Here is a 21,132-nt window from a genome sequence, read left to right on the forward strand (position 1 = left end):
AGTGAATATAGATGCTGAAATTAAAGTAGCAATAAAGTCTTTGTTATTAATAGACCAGTTACTGGAATTCAGCGTGATTAAGAAACACAAAAATCAAATAAGTCACACTGGTTGTGGTTAATAAAGGATACTGAATAAAGGTTTCAAATTTTTATTGTGGTTTTGTCTTCATTTTATTTTCTTGTAGCTGTCTGAATAAATGTAGCATTTCAAGTGCAGTAATATAGTTGAAGACAGGTGTCATGAATCACTAAACTACCTTGCATCCTAGCACTAGTGTGAGAGAAGTTATTTAAATCTGTAGTCCACAAGACTTCCCTAGTATCAATAATTTTGAGTTGTTCTCACCCATTAGAGTAATTTAGGTATAGTTTTAGGGGAAAACACACACATACAGGGATTCTGGTAGTTTTGTGAAACCTGGTGGGGAAATGTAAAATCTGCTGGATTTAGGTGAGCAGCTTTAGGAATGACATGGAAGTGCACAATTAATATTTAAAAAGAAGGGGGAGGGAAGGGGAACTGAAAGAAAAGAGGGTTATTGAATAATGAGTTAACACAGATAAATTGCTAAAATTATTTACATTTCAAGGATGATCAGGTTTAGTGTGATATAAAAGGTTTGGAATTACGTGAAGAGATTGTTGGAGCTGCATTTATTATATTTGGTTCTTCACTTAAATCTCCAGCTTCTGAAGTTTCCTTGACAATATTAGAAAGATTAGCTGATTAACAAGTATCGTACCCTTAAAATGCAATGTGAAGTATGAAATCCTTCCGACGACTAAATCAGAATATAAATAAAAACCCAAGGACAACAGGTCCACTTCTTTGATTACAGTATCCTAACTCTGATGAAGAAGGATGAGAACTGGATTCTGAACAATCTCTCTGTGTGTGTGTGTGTGTTTATCTTTCCAAATAATTTTGCTTCCCTGCTGCAAATTATTGCTAATGAAGAAGCGAGAGAAGAATTTTGTCTTTCATGAATGGATGGAGACAACAAAAAGGTACTTGAGTTTCTGTCATAAAGAAGCCAAGAATCATCACTCTCTCTGGGCTGAAAATTTGATATGAATAAGGTGTCCAGATGAATATTTTGGTATTTCATATTGTCAGGAATAAGAGCTACAGAAGGAAATACTGAAAGGGGAAAAGAAGATAATGTTAAAATGACAAATAGAAAAACAAGGGGAAAGGGAAGAACTTACTGGACATCACTGGGTGTCTTCACACATTGATTGTAAAACAATTCACATTCTTTCTTCTTTGGACAGGTCATTTTATTTCTACATAGATTGATTGAATCTTATCTAAAACTTCTATTTAAAGCAATTTGTGGGATGTGGAATGAGAAGCTTTTATTTGTGTATCTGTTTATGCTTATGTGTCTATTAAAAAGGAGTCTATTGAAGTAAAATCAGGGGTGGATGTTATATTTCTTTGACACTCAATATAATAGGTAAAAGAAATTGAGTAAAATATAGAAGTGGATTTGATATTTATTTAAACTTACCTTAATATCATGACTGAGTTTCCAGTGCTATGCAATATTTCTGGTTTATTCTTTAGGCAACAGAGTACAGACTGCAGCAGCTTTCACAGTGCCAAGAGAAGACAGTTTAATTATTTTCAAACATTATGAGAAAAATAGACAGGAAGGAGTTTGTAGTATTTTTTAGATTACTAGTTTTCTCATGCGCTATAAAAATCTGGATTCTTAAACAATTTTTTCTCATGCCTGTCAAATTCCTACCAGTATGATTTGACTTGCTGAGGCCATTAATTATATGATATATAATGAAATTCAGGTATTCAGTGGCAATTAGCTCAAATCTCAATATTTAAATTATCAGAAAAGTTTAATTTCAGATCTGAAGATGGTCCTTAATGTTAATTTTAAAACAACTGCTCCACAGAGTAACACAATGTAATGACTATCAGTATTTTCTAGCCATTTTACAGACAAATGGAGAGTAAAATGCTCCCATTTCAAAGTGAAAGGAAAGATCAAGTGAGAAATGCTGTAGAAAAACATTACAAAAAATACATGAAGGCCAAGAACCAGCATTAAGAAAGTGATGCTGGAGAAAGAAATTAATGGAAGCATCTGAATGGTCTCAGTATCAGGAATCAAAGCAGGGCAGAGGAAAAACAAAGGCCGGAATCTTTTGGAAGAAGGCAAAGTTATAAAAGCAAAGACAAGGATAGCAGCATGTATTTAAGTAGGATCTAGGCAAGAGAGGAGAGAACTTAAACAGTACTAATTGATAGCACAAGAATCCAGATTTACTTCTGTAAATCAGACCACAAGACTAGTTCCAAGCTGATTCTACAGTATACATGGTATACGTGTATTCTATTTTAAAATTTTTTTTCCCCTATATGTGATGTTTTTCTTGAAGCAAGGAGGAAGCAAAAGTGGAGTTAGCACTCTTCGAGGCAGCTTTAAATAGGCTAATTCAGGAGACACTTCTGTCTGCTCCTACAGATCTCTGCCTCAGGCAATAAAAGCCTTTGACATGCTCCCTCTTCTTAAAAGAGAGATTGTCCTACATATAATAACCTTGCTCAGTGTGCTTATTCAATATTTCAATATTTACGTCATAATTATATGGTTTTTAATGAAGAAACTGTTAATATATCCTTAACTGCATTTTCAGATGCTGAAGAAATAAAACAGTGTTTATAGAATCCCTATTGGTATCATGAAAACACTTAAAAACATGTTCTAAATATGTAAGAATTTAAATTTCTGTAGTTTTCAGAATAATATTTACTGAATTTGGTAATCACATATACTTACCAAGGAACCAAAAATATAGGAAAGTTGACATTCTAACAGCCCAGAATCTATATCTAGATTGAATGGCTAGAAGTCAAAGCAGAAAAAAACTCAATTATTAAAAAATCATGGTCTTATAGTGAGAGCAAATAATAATTGAAGCAATAAAGATATTTTAAGTATAATCTAGTATTTTCAAAGTCCCAGGGTGATCAACCATCATGTTTGTCCATGCCTTACAGACATGTCAGATTTATCAGACTGGTTTATTAGAGGTCTCTGATACATGGAAGGTATCTTAAAAAGGCTCACATTTTAAGCATTAAAATAAAGCAAAATCATGTTCTTTAACTTCAGATCCTCTTCTAATCAGTGGATATTTCATGCTTTTAAATATATTTAGCACATTGCTTTTTTTTTGCTGAGGCTAGGGCACATTCTAAATTAGGAATTGCCAAGTGGTATGGGATAATGCATATAAGTACTTGATTATTGTTCATGCAAAAATTCATGGCTTTGAACTGTTTTTTTCACCATTGTTTCAAATACCTTCTGGAGATTGCACTAGAGTAAGTCAAACAAATGGCAGAGAGTCATGTAAAATCCATAAAAAACCACAACACAACAAACAAAAACCAAGCCCCTCACAAAAGAAAAATCCAAGAAAAAAGCAGAACAAAAAATAAAATAAAAACAAAACCAAAAACAAAACAAAAAGATAACCTCACCCAGAAAAAATGAATACTTGCTGTTCCCCAATGTTTCCTAGCCCACAGCTTCTTGGGCACTCTACTGTTGCAGGAAAAATGTAGTAGAGCACTTCCATTCTTACACTCTTGGTCAGTGTGTGGTAGTGAGAGAAAAGCTAGATGAGTCTGGTGACACTTATTGCTGAAATACAGGGATACTGACAGCTTTGTAAAATGGATAAATGTCTTGAATGGTACCATTTCTAGATGCCTAGTTATGCAATATCTCTGCACTTATTTTCTTAGAGGAGGCAGTATTGTATCAAAAACTTATTTCTGTTCTTATCATAATAGTGACTCCAGATGTTCGCTAACCTTATGTCTTGTCTTCTCTGCACCTTTATTCTTTTATGATTGTCTATTACCTTCTCTGAATTTCACACCAGTATCTGTCCTGCTTTTCAGACCTTGTTAAAAGTAATTCTGTTTCAAATATTTTATTTCTAGAACTTTTAAAGACACATGTTGCTGTTTTCACAAAGGAATTTTCTCCTTTGTTTTCAGAGATACTGTCTTTACTTGAAAGAGATATTGTCCTCTCCTCCTTACATTAAGGACAATATACTGATCTTAGTTGCTTTTAAGGAAGAACTTTGCACTCAGCTTAATTTCTTGATTTAGCGTTTATAACATTTGCAAAGAGACATCCACATTACAGTGTTGTCAACCCTGAGAGACTAAATCTATGAACAGTATGAATTTCATGTTTCTTTAGATAGATCTGAATGTCATATTCTCATAACAGTAGGGAAAATTGAGTGTACTATACAGGTTAAAAAAACCCAGCAATAAAATTAAAAAAAAATCCACATTCCTTTTTTATTATTTATATAGCTATAACAATTTCTTATGTCAATACATATTTTTGGTGGCCTGATTCAGAATATAAAAAGCAATACTTACAAAGAGCATATAGATATGCTCATGAAGATAAATGTCAGACTACACGAACTTCATAGGTATTTTTTCATATTCTTTTTCAGTGACAGACAATTCAAAAATAAGTATCATAAACTAATTTTCTTTATTAAAGGCATTTTTTCTCTCTATCTATTTTTTCTCTCTATCCATCAATGTTCCCTTAAAAGATGTATTGCAAAGGAAGTTTGTAGAGAGTTCAGAGGAAAAATTGGATTGATCAAAACATAGGCAACTTTCAAATCCCACATTAGATTAACATATTATTAATTAACGAAAAAGAGCAATTTTTCCCAAAAACAATTCCTGTTAATAAAAATACTTTGGCTTTATAACCTTATATCTTTCTGAGAAAGGGCAAAGGCAATGAGTCTCCTTGGTGTAGGAAATGAGCCTGAAAGGTTAAGCCATATATCTGTATCCCTTGTTTTTTTTTTTTTTGTTTTGTTTTTGGTTTTTTTTTTTTTTTTTTTTTTTTTTTTGTTCTGGTTGGTTTTTTTTTGGGGTTTTTTTTTGAGTTTTTGTTTGTTTGGCTTCCCCACACCATGTGACAACCCCACGCTCCATCCCCCATAAAACCCCCATGCAGCCGAGGCCATGCGGCCATATTCCCCAATACAGGGATTGGGAGCACACCAATAAAATGCTCTCAGCTCCTGCCGCAGGGAATTTGGTCCTTCCTTCACCCTCTTTATCGAGGTCCCTCGTTCACAGCGGTAGAAACAGCCGACCCACCTTCCTGGAACGTGTGGCACCCGGGAGCAGCGCCGGGACCGGGACCGGAGGAACCGCACCTTACCTTTTATTTTTGCTGTGTCATTTAAACTTTTGATTTTCACCTTTCAGTTTTACTACCACTGCAAAAATTGCAAAACAGTAAGTGTATCTTACAGATACATGCTAAAGTCTGGAAACATCAAATTGAGTTTTCTGTCAGAAAATAATTTCTCACACCTCTAAAATAAACAAATTGAAATCTACACTATGTTAAAACTTTTCGCTACTAATTCAGAGTTTCGCACTGTTCCCAAATATGTTTGTCTAAGGGGCAAATGCAATAATGTTAATGAAATCAGGCAGTTAACAAATTGTCCATAACATAATTTTGACTTTCAAATGTGGATATGAGTGATCCTTTATCCTAAGCTTTCAATTTAACAGAGGCAAATTTAATAAATATTAGATAATTAAATATAAGATGAATGTTCAAATTTGTGAATGAACAGATAAAGCTCACTGATGTGACTGAGAGGAAAATTTTTCTGTAAACCAAAAAGTAAAGGAGCTTCTATGTAACAAAAATCAATCACTTTTAGAAGTTTTTTTGTGGATAGTTGGTTGGTCAGTTCCAAGATCAGAGAAAATAAGAAATCACCAAATTCACAAAAATTCATATATTTTGGAGCACATTTGCTCTGGACACTACTGATCTATCTTTCCTATATTCACAGTTTGACCATTGCAGTATTCTGGCTATCAGTATTCTGTAATGTGATAACAAGAAAAAGACAAATGAACATTTCAGTTGGTATTGAAAACAATATTTTGAAAATATTGAAAGCAATTTTTTTCCCTCAGTTTTCAGTTAAACATAACTGTGAAATATAATCTATTCAAGTATTTTAAGGATCTGATTTATTTACAAGAAAATCTGGATTAAATGACCTTTAATTACAGAATGGCATTATATACAATGAAATACTAAGCCTTTTAACCAGAACTAACTCAGTAAGTCATAACCATGCATTGAGAATGCTGTTTAATTGTTCTAAGTTTATAAACTCTTTTTTTCTATTTAGCAGTCCAGAACTCCCCTTCCTTCTGCAGCACTTTCTTGAAAATCTGAAGATCTTTCCTGTTAAATATAAAGATCAAGAGTCTTTTCCAGTTTTATAGCTTTCTAACAGAAAAGGACAGATCAATCCCCAAAATCCTAGAAAACTTTTATTATTTGAGGTAGACGAATATACATTTCCAGCTTAAAATTCTGTAGCAGTCTATTACGTACATATATATTAAAAAAATATTATGTATCTGATGATCATATTTTCATTTTTTTACTAGTATTAATGACTAAATTAGGAGTATTCAAAGCCCAAGAAATTAGCCTACAAATAAAGGTATTTAAATATTACTTGGAAACCTCTTAGTTTCAGGTATGGAGCAGCTCACATCTTCATTATTAAGTGAGACCTAAGCATTCCACGCCCCTCTGATGTTTGGATTTCCATAGTATATAAGCCCAGATGCATTGACGTGCATTAACAATGGCTTTAAACTATAGCACTAATTTCTCTGAATTTACATTACCTGAAATGCCTGAACTAGGGAGTAGGAAGTAGAAAATGGGAGCTAAGCTATGAATGCAGTCATTGATAACTGAAGAGTAATTTAGAGCTGAAGTAATGCTTAACACTTCTGAATCACTGTCTAAAGGTATTTGTCTTTTCATTACTGCTGTAATATATTTAAATGAAATTAGGTTCTAAATTAGCTAGTTTAGGCTAATTTGAACTCCTAAATTAGCCCATGAAAGGCAAGATTATGAATCACAAATGTATCATGGCATGGTGTTTTCCTGAAACGTGTAAAAATTTGTGCAAATATCCATAAAAGAGACAGTGAAAAAACAATCAATAAGTGCTATGACTGGTTTTTTACCTTTTCACAATTTTTCAGAAAAATTAGAATAATGGAGAATAAACTGTGATTTTCAGACACTTAATGACTTCTGTATTAAAATTACATGATGCCCTGGTTTACAATATGCTATTTTTTTTATGCTAAAACTCATGAAAAAGTGAATGTTCAAATCTCATTTATTCATTTTGTAACAGAAAAGGAACACAGAATGAGAGCATTTGTGTTATTTTAAAATATGTAGTGAGAACGTGATATTTAATTTATAACTCTAAATTTTTTTTTGTTTTTCTAAATGGAGGGATTCTACATGGATTTTCTTTTTAAAATTTATTAGATATGGCACTTCACAGTACTGAAAGAAATCCCCACAAAACCAATAAACAAAAAGAGAGGAAAAAGCATGCTAAATTGCTAACTATAAGTCATAAACATGTGAATTGCAATTTAAATTTCAGAGAAAATGTTTGATAAAGTTACAGGAAGATATTGTAAACATATATTAATCTGAAGGGGCAAAACCTCTACTTGTCTAAATGTCAGAGGTCAACAGACTGCAGTGGAAGAATGGCAATGTATCCTAGGCAACATCCTGCCTCCAAATGTCTGTGTAAGTTTTGTGAGACCTGTTGAAAGCTGTTGTCACCATCTACCATCCATCTCATGGTATTTTGCACAGGGGAAAGTACAGATTTACTACACAATTGCTTTTCTCTTTTTCTTGGTGACATAACAAAGGATTCTACGGAATCATTCCTGTCAATCACCTCTTATGATATTTGATATATAAATATAATAGCTGACATATGCTCAATATAAATCCTTAGCTCTTTTTGCTTACCTAGCAAATGCAACTCCTATGCTGTCCACAGGGAAAGGGTGTGTGGATGAACCAGATAAGAAATATATTTGATTAACTGGAAGAAGCATTAGGTATGAGATGTTGGATGATTTCTAACTAAAATAATTATATTTATAGGTAATTGAAAAAACATGGATAATTTTTTCCCAGTGTTTTATGATGTAGCAGAAGCCTATACTTCTAGAAAATTCAAGAAATATTTTTATCTGCTCACATATTTTTTTACCTTGAAGTCTTTTTATTGTCCAAAATATTCTGTCTAGGGATAAGCCTACAGTTGTTGGAATTTTTAACCACAATTTAGAATTCCTCTCCCTCTTTGTTTCAAGCCCATTCACCCTCTGCTGTATAGTGGTGAAACCTACATTTATCTCTTTGACAACTGCAACACACCTTTCCATTTCTGAGATGTCTTTCCTCCTGGGTATTGATTACCAGCACATTACCTTTTTCAGTCAGTATAAAAACCTTTTTCATTCACCCAGGTCTTAGCTAGCTCATGTCTTTTCCACAATATGGTCTGTTTAGAAGCTTAAACACATCTTTTAAAATAATCTTTAACATTACCTCTAACTGCCCCTCACTGTCTTGCTTCCACTTGCCCTTCTTGCCAGTGGGATTACCTGCCATACAGAGGTCACAGTTCTAACAGATTGTGCCGGAGGCCAGCTTCAGGCTGTGCAGCTGGGCTTGCATGTCATTTCACAGTACCTGAGGGCACAGCAACACAAAGACAACACATGTTTTTCAAAATTCCATGAAGCCTTCAGCATTTTTTTGTAATGCTTTGGGGAAAAAAAAACCCAACCATATCCTACTGATACAATAAATATTGTGCTCTGGTGAGTGATTATTTTTTAAGCTGAAGATCTTGTCTCCAGAGGCCTTCTACCATCCAGCAATGTGTTGAAATTTCCCTACTGCTATAATATAGTAGGACCATTGCAGAATTCATCTTCTTTATTTAATGTCCAGTTCTTCTGTCATGTTGAAAGGATGGTGGTGGTTTTTTTCTGGTAAAGAGGCTAAAAGTTTGATCCAAGCTGATCCCCCCAAGTGGGCCAAGATCAACATAACTAATGGTAGAAAAATATTCAGGATTCCTTGCTAAAATATTAAAACTTATATCAGTTTTTGGAGGTAAAGTTCTATGCTAGTATATTTCAATGGCGTGAACAAATTTTATTACAAAATATTATACATTAAAAGTTAACTTTTATTTCATGTTGTCTTATCTAACAGTGAGGATTGTTTGGAGATTTACTTATTTTAACTGAAAATAAAAAATGAAAGAAGTTTTACTCATTGTTGCAAAGCATTTTAAAAGGACTTGTTTATAAAGGCCATGTATTCAAATGTTTTTCTGTCTTTTATATTCTTAATCTGTCTCAGTGCACAAGCATTATCAGGCAACACAACTTCGATAAAGATTGAAAAGGCATTGTTTATAGTGTTTGTGAGATGTTAACATCTCTCAAGAGTCTACTGATTTCTAATGAGATCTGAAACTCCTCAAGAGATAGTACTATAGCAACTTCAGAGCTGGAGGAATTCACTTGCTAAAAGGAATAATAGAATCAGAATGGTCTAGGTTGGAAGCAACTATAAAGATCACTCAATACCCTTGGCACAGCAGTGACACATTAGAAATAATGTCAGAATTTTTTACATGAGAAAAATTAATATTCCTACCAGATAAGATTCTAAAGACTTTTCTCATGTTTATTATCATTTGGCAAATTATAGGTGCATTTGTTAAATTATTAAAAGAATTTTCTCTTCTTTTAAGGGAGAAAAGCCACAGAACATATTCCTTCTTTTTCATGTTTATTACTTTAACTATAACTTTTTATAACTTTAACTATAATATTTATAATTAAAACAACACGATTCTGGTTATGAAATCATAATGGTTTTGCAAAGTGTTATTGTATAATCAATTCCTAGATGCCTAAGCCTGAAGTAGACTTCTTCAGGTGACTTCATAGACATTCACATGTTTAAAATTAATTAATCAGATAATTATATAAACGGTGTTTCTTCTCTCTTTTATATAATTCCCTTTAAGAGGATGTGAGTAATTCACTAGTGATAACTTTTTCATTTGAAGAAAAAATATGTCAGAATTAGAATTAGTAGTCTACACACAGAAATTAGGATAGGATTTTATTCCTAAAATGTAAATGTTTTAGTGATTTTTACTAATATTCTATTATGCCATCTAGGACACCCTCAAAGCACTGGCAGGCACTGCAGGACTCAGGGGATAGCTGCACTCATTTACAAAGGTAGGTTAAAGCCAAAATGAATATCCTGTGGTTTCTGAGAAGGCATCTCATGTTTTATTAAAGACCAATCTTAGTTTAGTTGGAACATCTTTAGCCAAGCACAAAGAGTTATAAGAAAGTAGAATATGCTCAAGTTGCAAGTACAAAGCAAGTGTCCATTGGTTATTGCAGATAACAGATGTCAAGGATATACTGATATTCAGACTGAGCACTAGTATGCTCACGATCCCAGTGAGGTGCCCCAATAACCTATCTAGTTATGAATTAGAACTGCAAAATACTCATATCTAGTTCAGAGTTAGACTGCATTATCTTACTTAGAGTGTGAATATACAGGGAGGACTGGTAGGCATGAAAAGGACCTCCAAGACACACAATCTGGAGTGAATCTAGAGACTGTATGGGATACTTCACAGTTCCTAAAATGGGCATGCTCAGGATGCTGAATCCCTAAAATGAATTGTGCCCTAAAACGGTTTGGCTTTTTCTTTTAAATTTTTCATTGTCTATAAAAACCACTAAACATAACTGTGTTTGTTGTTCATTTATAATTCTAGCAGAACAAAATCCTCTCAGACTTTTCAAGTACAGATTTATGTGTGTATATAAGGTTACCAAACATGAAGACTGAAATATTGATTTCATTATTAGTTTTTGTAAAGCAAGCAAATATAAAGACTAAATGTAACATAGCTATCATAAGCATTGATTTTTTTTAAATTACAATTAAAAAAATAGATGGAAGAAACAGAAGGGAAGTTACTGCAAACTTTGCTTAGTGTGTTAACAGAAGTCACATTACAGGAACAGTATCTTCAAAAAAAGTACTATTCCATTACTGTTTATTCTTGTTCTGACATCTTAAGGGTAAATCCAGAGAGCATCCATGATTCTGTGCCTTGTATAACCATTTAAGGGTTAAGTAACTATGTACAGTTATATATCTCTCAGTAAGAACTTAATCCACAATATAACCATGGAAATTTGAGTTCACCTACTGCCTAACTGCGGTGTTTGTCCGCTACGGCCACAAGCAATTAAGAAACCCTGGCTAGCGCTGCTTTTGCGAGACCGCAGCTGCCGCGTGCACGGGCACTCCAGGGCTATCGCATTCACCTCCCTGCTAGTGCTGAGCGCTCCAGCGTGGGTACACAGCTTTGGTAGCTTCACGCTGAGTAGAAGCAAAGGGATGAGAGAGACACACTTTGATCGCGGGCCTGAGAGCTTTTATTTCCCGTGTGGTCAGAGCGATGGGTGGAGCAACCGCTCCTGGCACAGTGCAGGGCAAAATTGTGAATGGACAAAGAAAGCATTAGGTTAAATAGGGGGTGGGTGGACAGGGGTGGAAATCCCCCTCGCCCAATAGGGACAGACAACAGGGGAGTGACATGGAACATAACAACCTATGGGAATATAACAGAGGTGGGTACAGTGTTTTGGGACAAATAGGATTGCAAAGGTGGGGTGATTGACACAGAACTTTCCATGAAGAAGCAGGGAGTGGCTAAGAGCTCCCATGGCAAACAACTTGGAGCGAACCATTGTGAGAGAAAATAGGGGTACAGAGAACCAACCTAACTAAGATTTATTAAAATCCCTAACTGAACCAACCCAACCTACAACACCTAACCCTGGAGGCTGGATTTTTTCCAGTAAAATTCCACAAAGCCTACATATTTGTTTCTCTTCATTCTGAAAATTGCCAGGGTTCATGAAACTTTCTCTGAAGCAATATTAGTTTTCATTTTAATGATTCAAAGGTTTTCAGCACAGAAAATCATAGCTACTGTCATATATAAAAAAAAAAACAAAAACAAAAACAGAAACAAAATTTAAATTAAATAGCCAGAAAATGAAAGCTGTGGCACTTTGTTTGTTTGTTTGCTTTATTGATTTGGTTCTTTTAGCCGATCACAGCATGAATTTCTAAGAGAAGTATTGAAAAGACCAAAACTAAGCTGCAACCAGCAGAAGCAGTGCTGAAGATGTGGCAGCTGATGATCCCATGAATACCTGTTCAGCTCTAACTCAAACCAGAGTTACTGATGATAGTTTCCATTGGGATTCATCTCTGCATATTTCATGTCTTCAATAAAATACATTTAAAAGCACTGACTGAAAACAACTCTGGTGCAACTATTCTTTGAGCTGATTGTAACTTCATCCTAATACAATTTGCACAAGATTGTAAGAAGGCAAAAAGCTAGAAGAGTCTTCTTGAAGTAAAACAAGAATGAGGTATCAGAAGCAAGAGAATGCTTAAATTAAATATCTGTTTTGTGTTACAACAGGAGCATAACTGATTGGGTTGGATGATTATGTGAAGACAAAACCAGCTATTGTTCCTAAAGTTTCCATAAAGCCTGTCTATGTACAAGTACAGCTTTAAAACTACTTTATGTTATAAATTAAGTTTTTTCAAATAAACATTTCAGATCTAATTTTATCTGATAATGAAGCTTCTCAGGAGAGATTTTATATTTTCACATACATTCATTTACATCATCATGAAAATGAACGAATACATTTTAAAAAAAGTTCACTTGAATTTAGTATCCATTTGAGGATTTAAATTTAATTAATCAGATAATAACATAAAGTTTATTAAAACAATACAAAGGGGGCATATTTTCTTGCATTGTGAATTATCATCATCCTACTTAAGTATAAATGTATTTTGGTCTTTTTAATAGGAGATACCAGCAATTATTTATATGGAATATATCTACTGGGCCAATTCCTTTATATATATTGTGGACTTGTTACATTGCCCTGGCAGCATGAAAACACCTTTAAGTTTATATAAATATAACAGTAATAAAATTGCTATCTCAGTATTGCCAAATCAGTTAAATAGATAACTGGTGTAAATGGGAATTTATACACTTTTATTTCCATTTTTATTTTAGTAGAATTTTGAGATTGGTAATAAACACTGTAGAACATATAAATAACACACAACCTGGGAAATGCCAAATGAATAAATTTTTATTGTAAACTTATCTGTGTGAGACACATTTATTACATAAGGTATATGAAATTCTTTTTCTAAAAATAAGAGATGATCAATATTTTTATTATTGGTAAAGTCTTCTTGATTCAAAATACTGAACACAGTTGTGAACAGGGATTAAACTTGGAGACATCTAGAAAAGAATTTTCTCTTTTCTTCCCAGCAATGACAAGCAAATTATATTCACTTAACTTTTATTTTCATGACTTCCAGTATATCTCCCCACAGTCTCTTGTTACATTCATTTTCTGTAATTTTTTGTGCGCAGATGAGCAAAAGCTAGCACTCATTTATAACAGAGAAAAATATCTCCTGAGGAACATGTGAAAAACACAAATCTCCAAGACTTCCTTATGTCTCCTTGGTGTTCTGCTTTGTTCACTGGCTGTCCCAGGAAGGGATGACTCAGGACACATTTGCAGGGAGTAGGATTGTTTATATTCTTCTTCCTTCATGCTCATTATTTTCTACAACCACCATGTTCTTTTGGGACTGTTAGACATAAGACAGATTGTCTCATCTCTGCAACAGATAAATTCTCTCTGCAAGAGATCAAGAACAAGACTCCTCAGCAGTCACAAAGAAAAAAAAAATTGAAAGAAAACAAAAAAAAAACCCCATAACAAAACCAAAACCAAAACCCAAAAAAAACCCCAATGAACAAAACAAAAACCACACAAAAAATACCCAAACAAGAAAAGAAATGCCTATACATAACCCTACATGTATCAGTAGGTCTCCCAAGGAAGGAGAACTAGAATCAAACTTGCAATAGGGATGAGGAATCTAAAATTCAGACAATGAAAAAAAGAGTGGGGTAAATACCAGAAGATTGGCAGTTCTTACTGTCATTCTCTGTGCCTTCCTTTTCCAGCACTACCCAATATCCCAAGCACTATTGTTCCTGCTGATAGCAGCAAGCCAAGCTTTTCAAATCTCTGCTGTAGACAGAGTAGATTTGGCCATCAGTCCCGCTCTGCTGGGCTTCCTTATAGAGTAGTATATGGCTAAAATTGTTTTCTTGTTTTGATGAGCTAGGATTTAAGTCAATGCATTCGAGTTTAACTCTGTGAACTGGGTTTTTTTTTCCATAATTTTGGGTTTTGAAACTGATTATCCAAATTTAAAGAATGCTAACAATAGTTTGCAAACCAACTGACCTTATATAATACCTGCATGCATTCCTATAGTATTTTTTTTTGGACAATTACATATATTTCTTCATCAACATAATAGCTTCTCATTTCTTTTGAGATCTGGGTATGCAGTGGCAGTTAAACAACTAATTAAAAATTACTATATTTACAAATAAAATTTATTTGCTATTTAGAGTATTTAGGAAAAAATCAATACTTGAATACTTCTGTGCATACATTCAGCTAATTTCCTCTAAATTAATTTGTAGTATTTTACAGTAACATCCATAATAGACCCACTCTGCTCTCTTCCTGGCTAAAAATTTGAATGAGACCAGAATTCATCATCACAGACTTCCTGTTTAGCTTGGGCAGCTCTTTTAGTCCTCCCTATCTGATGATTAAACAAGGCTAAGTCTCCTTTGGAAAGTGGAAGGGTGACTTAATCCTTCCGTACTTGGAAGGCCCCTTAAGCTTTTCTGGTGGAAATTAAAACTGAAGTATATACTGCTTACAAAGACCAAAACTAGTGAAAATTTCTAGCTGCCTAAAAATAATGACCTTACTGTATATTTGCATTGCTAAAAAATAAAAATAATAATAAAAAAAACTTCTTATTTACCTTTTCCCTTTTTTTTTTTCCCTCGGGAATTGTAGCAACTACGTTATGTTGACCATGTTGGGTTTATTTGGTTGTGGATGTCTTTTTTTAATGTTGCTGCAACTTTTCTACATTTCCGTTTCAAGGGGAAACACTCTAACAAAAAGGTTTTGAAATTTGATGAGGGGCTAAATAATTTCAGGTTTTTCTCTAGCTGTCTGTCCAGGACTAAGTAACTGTCTTTTATAAAGAATTTTATAGGAGAGACTTTTTGAATCATATATCTTAATAAGATTGTTTATAGAATAAAAATCTAAATTTAAAATTCAACACTGAATTCAAAGAAATTTAGTTTTTTGAGAATTTTTTAAAATTTAAAATGATCTCACTAAAAGGGAAGCACAAATAGAAGTAATGCAACTTAGGTCCAGTCTGTTACAACTAATAGCACACATACTTTGCATGAATCATTTAGTAAAGACAATGAAATATCAAGTTTCAGTTTATGGAAAGGAAGGATGTTCTTTACGATCATGTCTTTCATAGAACATTTATTACTGTACTTTCAAAAGAAATAGAAGAAAAGGGAAGATACAAGAGAAAACCAAGATCTCTAGTGTGCTAACCCTGTGTATACAAAAGATTTCAGAAACACTTTTCTCCATTCCAGTCTTTGAGAAATGAAACTTGAGGTCCTGTAAATTGAAACAAAGCAGGAAAGCCTAAAAGAAGTGCACAACTTCACTCAGTGGCCTTGGAATAAATGAAAGGTTGAGACTAGCAATCATCTGTCTCCATAATTTCAGTCACAATTGGCAAACACAATTTAGAAACTGCCAGGAAGTGAAATTGATCTCACTCCCTGAGAAAGGAGTATTCGTCTCCTCTTATAATTTCTTTACCTCACTACAAGAACAAAAAAATTGAACCACTTTTGTGGCTGTCCTTATGAAGTCCCTTCAACTTGCATGTTGACACACATAGGTAATTTTCTTCTACCCCAAAGTTTAAAGAGTATGAAACCTAGCTAAGAGAAACACCACAAAAAATGTATGCAATTGTATTTGAGGCCAGAATTGATAACAGCTTGATAGTATCAATATAGCCCAGTTTAGGTGACATTGAATGCCTGACTTCTAGTAATATTTAATAATTTTCTGGCATTGATTTTTAAATTTTTGTCTTCTTTTCTACCGCCATGGTAAGACAAAACTAGGGACAAGAAACAGGTGCTACACTGTAAAATGAGCAGCTTCTGAAAAAACACTTGCTTATTTTAAAATACAGTAATTGAAAGATTCTTTCATTTATCTGCTGAAAAGTTGGGAGATTTCCATTTGTACATTACAATGTACTTGAAATTATTGAAGACAAATAAAAAATATAGATTTTTATATATATATATTACTGGGAAATATATATATATTACTGGGAAAGATTGCCATTTCAATTTTTTTTACCCACTTATTATAGCTCCTTGTTCTCAGCTGTATAGCATTGCAAAGTGTTTATTTACACCAGCTACAATTTTCAGTTTCTGATGTCTACAGAAAGGTCAAATTATGGTGGAAAATTTTAGCTGATATTTTCATGGGTGGGGAAGGTATGGGTAGCATTAACACAAAGAGCATGGCTAAGAGTTGAGCTGTTAGAACACTTTCAGGAAGCAAATCAAAGACAAGTCTTTGTCCATGCCCCAGAACTCCCATGTAGCACAGAGGGCTGGATAGGCTGACACATGTCTTAGGAAGAGGTTAAAGGCCCTCTCTGCATCAAATAAAAGCTGACTAAATGTGTTGGATTGAGCTTGGCTAACTAACTGGTGTCCATCACACGGCTCTTTCATGCCTCAGCATGTTTGAGGAAAAAAAAAAACCCATGGATTGAGGTACAGGCAGTTAAATACAGAAACACTAAGGCCACAAATGGGAAAAAAATAAAACACACAAAAATTTATTCTCTATTTCCCATCACAAGACAACATCCAACCATTTCCTTGAAAGTAGGGCCTCAGTACATGTAGTCATTTCTTCTCAGGACAAATGCCTTAACAATGAATGCCTCCTCCCCGCCTCCTTTCCCTTAACATTTTATTGGTGGGTATGACTTCATATTGGTAGAAAATATCTTTGGTAAGTTCTGTGATCTTCAGTCACAAAAGTGAGGCTGACAGGTGGGTAGCTCCTAGGGTCCTCCTTTCTACCTTTTTTAAAGATGGATACAATATTTCCACTTTTCTAATCACCTGGGACCTTACATTTCTACCATGACTTTTCAATTATCATGGAGAGTGGCTTGACAATTACATCAGCCAGTTCCCAGTGGACTCAGGGAAGCATTTCATTTCATCATAGATTTATGTACATTCAGGTTCCTCAGGCGGTCACAAGCCTGATCTTCTCTTACTTCTCTTCCTCCTGTGGCAGGAACTTTGCTCCCACAATTCTCGTGCTGCTATCCATCCACTTAATGGGTGTGGGAAGAGAGGTTGACACTGAAGACTGAGGCAAAAAAGATGCTCATCATCTGTTGCTACCAGTTTACCAGAATTTTTTATTGGGGGATACACTTCCTTTGATCTTCCTTTTCTGGTTAACATGCCCTCTTTTTATTCTTTGCATCCTTGTTATTCTTTGTATCCCTTGCCAAGTTCAGTTTCAGCTTCGCCTTGGTCTTCCTTACCCCATCTCTACACAACTGTACTTCATCTCTATACTCCTCAGAAGTTCTTTGTCTTTGTTTCCACTGCCTGCACATTACTTTCTTTCCCTTTAGTGTAACCAGCAATTTCCTTCTCAGCCATGGCTGTCTCTTGTTTTCCTCTCCTGATTTCTTGATTCTGGGGATTGCCAACACTTGTGCTTTCTGGAAGACATTCTTAAAGATATGCATGTCTGTTCTGCTCCCTTGTCCCATCTTCATTCTCATAAAACTCTTACCAAAATATCTCCTTGGCAGCCATTTACTGCCTTTGTCTTAAAAGTGTTTTCCTAAGTAAAGAAATATTTTCTGTAGCAAAAAACTATGAATATAGATAGTTTTAAAAAGTGAGTTTAATTTTAAGATATTTATTTCCTATGAAACTGATAAAATAATTTCTTAGCTGCTTCGCTGCTTAGTACCTTCTGCTATACCTTGATGTTTATATTTTGAATTATTCTGCACCACCTACAGTGTTTCTGTCCTGATCTCACATTACAGAAGAAAAATAAGAAACTCCCTACAGTTTTGAGTTTGATTTTATTTCTATTTTCATTAACTTTTGGATCCTCTAGTATCTCTCAATTTGGAACCTGCATACTGAATAGCAGTCGACAGTTATTTGGGTCAATGAACATACAATGGAGATCAAGATATAGGGAAAAATTAACAAATTAACTTAAAAAAATGTTTGATAGTAGTTAATGAATATATCTCCATACCTTTAATACCTAAATAAATAGAAAAAGGATAAGATGACATCAAATGTAAAACAGAGGGGAAGAGAACAATGAAGGCAATAACATTGTGTCCCTTGATATAACCAAGCAAAATAAATCAGTTACCATTAATAAGTGATTATGGAAATGTTCTCTGTCATGATGAAAAACCAGTAGAGATGATGCTGTCCCAAGAAAACTGAAGATAAAACTAATTACTACAAATATTTATGAAGAGCTAATCAAATCTTGCAAATTGATATTAAAAAGAAAATGCAATAATTCTATTACTCTTAAGTAAGATTCAGTAAATTGAAGGAAAATCGAGTGTTACATATCTGGATAAGTGCTAGGGAGTATTCACTTAAAGAGGTCTAAAGGTATTTAGGTGTTGAGATAATTACCAAAGAGAACAATCCATAATAAATTAGCTCAGGAAGACCTTTGCTAATGAGAAGTTTTTGCAGATTAAGATTATGGCATATAGTGTTCATTCAACCTCATTTTTAGAAGCTATTAAGAAACTGACCTTAGCCTGATTAGTTTAAGCTATATAGAAATCCACAATCGAGAAAACTAAAAGGGATTTTAATTAACAGAAGGCCTAGTCACAAGAGAGGCCAGACTGGAAAAAACCAAATATGACACTGAAACTTCGTTCACAATTTTTTCACACTTATTTGGCTATATTAAAAGAAAAGCTATGGCTAATTTCAATGTTACGCAAAATTCAATAGGCTAAGACTACCTACATTTTAGAAGAGTTAAGTATATTAAAAGCAAAATTGTGCTGTGATGATGTTACATAAATTAATTATAACTACTAATCTGTACTGTATGTGACTGGTAATTTTATTAATTAAATATGAATTGATTTCACATATTTACCATAAGAATATTTTCTTGTAACAGCCATTTCTACCTCTATCGTCTTCCTTTTAGATACTTATATCATTCTTGTGGTATAAACTAGCATCCAAAAATGCTAACTAGTCAGATGTTATCTGTTTTTAACAAACTAAAATCATTAAAACAGCCTACTTTCTTGACTGTCCACTGACCATGCTGTGATTCCTTTGACAAATCTCTTTCTGCATAGAAGCGCCATACATGCAGTTAGCAGGTGTTCCTACACTAAGAAATAGTCTTCAGTTATGGAAATTATATTGAGTTCAAATGTCTAAACCAAAAATGGAAAAAGTCTTCTAATTAGAAAGCAGAGCCACCAAGCTGCTGGAAAAAAAAGAGAGATTCAGCTTACTTTTTCTGTAAAGAAAAACATATCTTTGACAGGAGAAAGAAATATTTTAACATCTTGAGATGATCTTACTGAGATTGTTTGTTCAGAAACAGCAAGAGAAAGGATAGATTCAAAAGAAAAAAATAGAGAAAGAAATATAGAATCTAAATGCAGGAGGGCCTGTAATTCGTTCACTTGTCAGCTGCTTGCTCATACTGTTAACAGCATGGTCTTGCTGCTTTTATCTAATAAACCCTTAATGCCTCTGTTGTATAACAGGAAGCAAAGCTCTTCAGCTACTAACATTTGAGAGCTAAGTTCCCCTGCTGTGACTATTTTTGCCATTTCCTAGGATATGTGGAGGTATCTAGCTTAGGGTCAAGTAGAAACCTAATTAATATTTTCACAAATTAGTTCTTTCATATGTGTATGAATGAAAAAATGAAGCAACAGTCTCTGCAGTCAGAATAGCTCTATGTTACTGCTAAATTTTATTAACAGAAAGAATAAAATCAAGTGACAAAACTTTTTCTAGAAAAATAAACTTTTTTCCAATGCCCCAAAGGCAAGCAAACACTCTGACTTTTGAGAATTTTACAAAATTTTAATTATTTTCATTATTAAAAAAAACTCAAAACCAACATCATTTCAGTAACATTTTTATACCTCTTGTGTCAGTAAGGGCTTTTTTTGTTCAAGCAATTGTTTCAGCAGTCTTCATCAAACAGGTAAAATGAAGACTTGTCTTTCATATGTTAGTACTAAGAATATATCCTACTTTCTGGATATTCTTTCTAAAACTGTATTATAAATTAATGGAGTTTAGTAACAGGAATATCTAACTAAAATAACAAAAAGCATTAAAAGCCACAAAAGAAACAACACTGCTATATGATTAACATATGTGACCAGAGAGTTTAAACTGAGACTATGTTTAAATTAGGTATCACAAAGAAATTCTTTACTATGAGCGTGATGAGGCACTGGAACAGGTTGCCCAGAGAAGCTGTGGATGTACATTGCTGGAGGTGTTCAAGGCCAGGCTGGATGGAGCTCTGAGCAACCTGGGCTAGTGGAAGACAACACTGCCCAGGGCTGGAACAGGATGAACTTTAAAGTCTCTTCCAACCAAGCCATTCTCTGTTTCTATGATTCTACAATATGATGCAAGTATAAAACAAATCATTCATGGATGTATTGGAGTAAGTCCAGCAAAGTACCATGAAGGGAGCTTCTCTCATATAAGAAAAGGCTGAGACAGCTGTGACTGTTTAACTGAGAGAAGAGATGGTTCAGGGGGAATCTTGTAAATATGCATAATGACCTTCCTGCTGGGACTAAAAAATACGTAACCAGACTCTATCCAGTGGAATCTAATGATAAAGCAAGAGGAAATGGGCTCAAACATCAGTTTGATATGTGTGCCACCATGTTAAAACAAAATAAATAACTTTTTTTTTTTTTTTTTTTTAATGTGCAGG

Source organism: Vidua macroura, chromosome 2, assembly GCF_024509145.1.
Source record: "Vidua macroura isolate BioBank_ID:100142 chromosome 2, ASM2450914v1, whole genome shotgun sequence".
Taxonomy (NCBI): domain Eukaryota; kingdom Metazoa; phylum Chordata; class Aves; order Passeriformes; family Viduidae; genus Vidua; species Vidua macroura.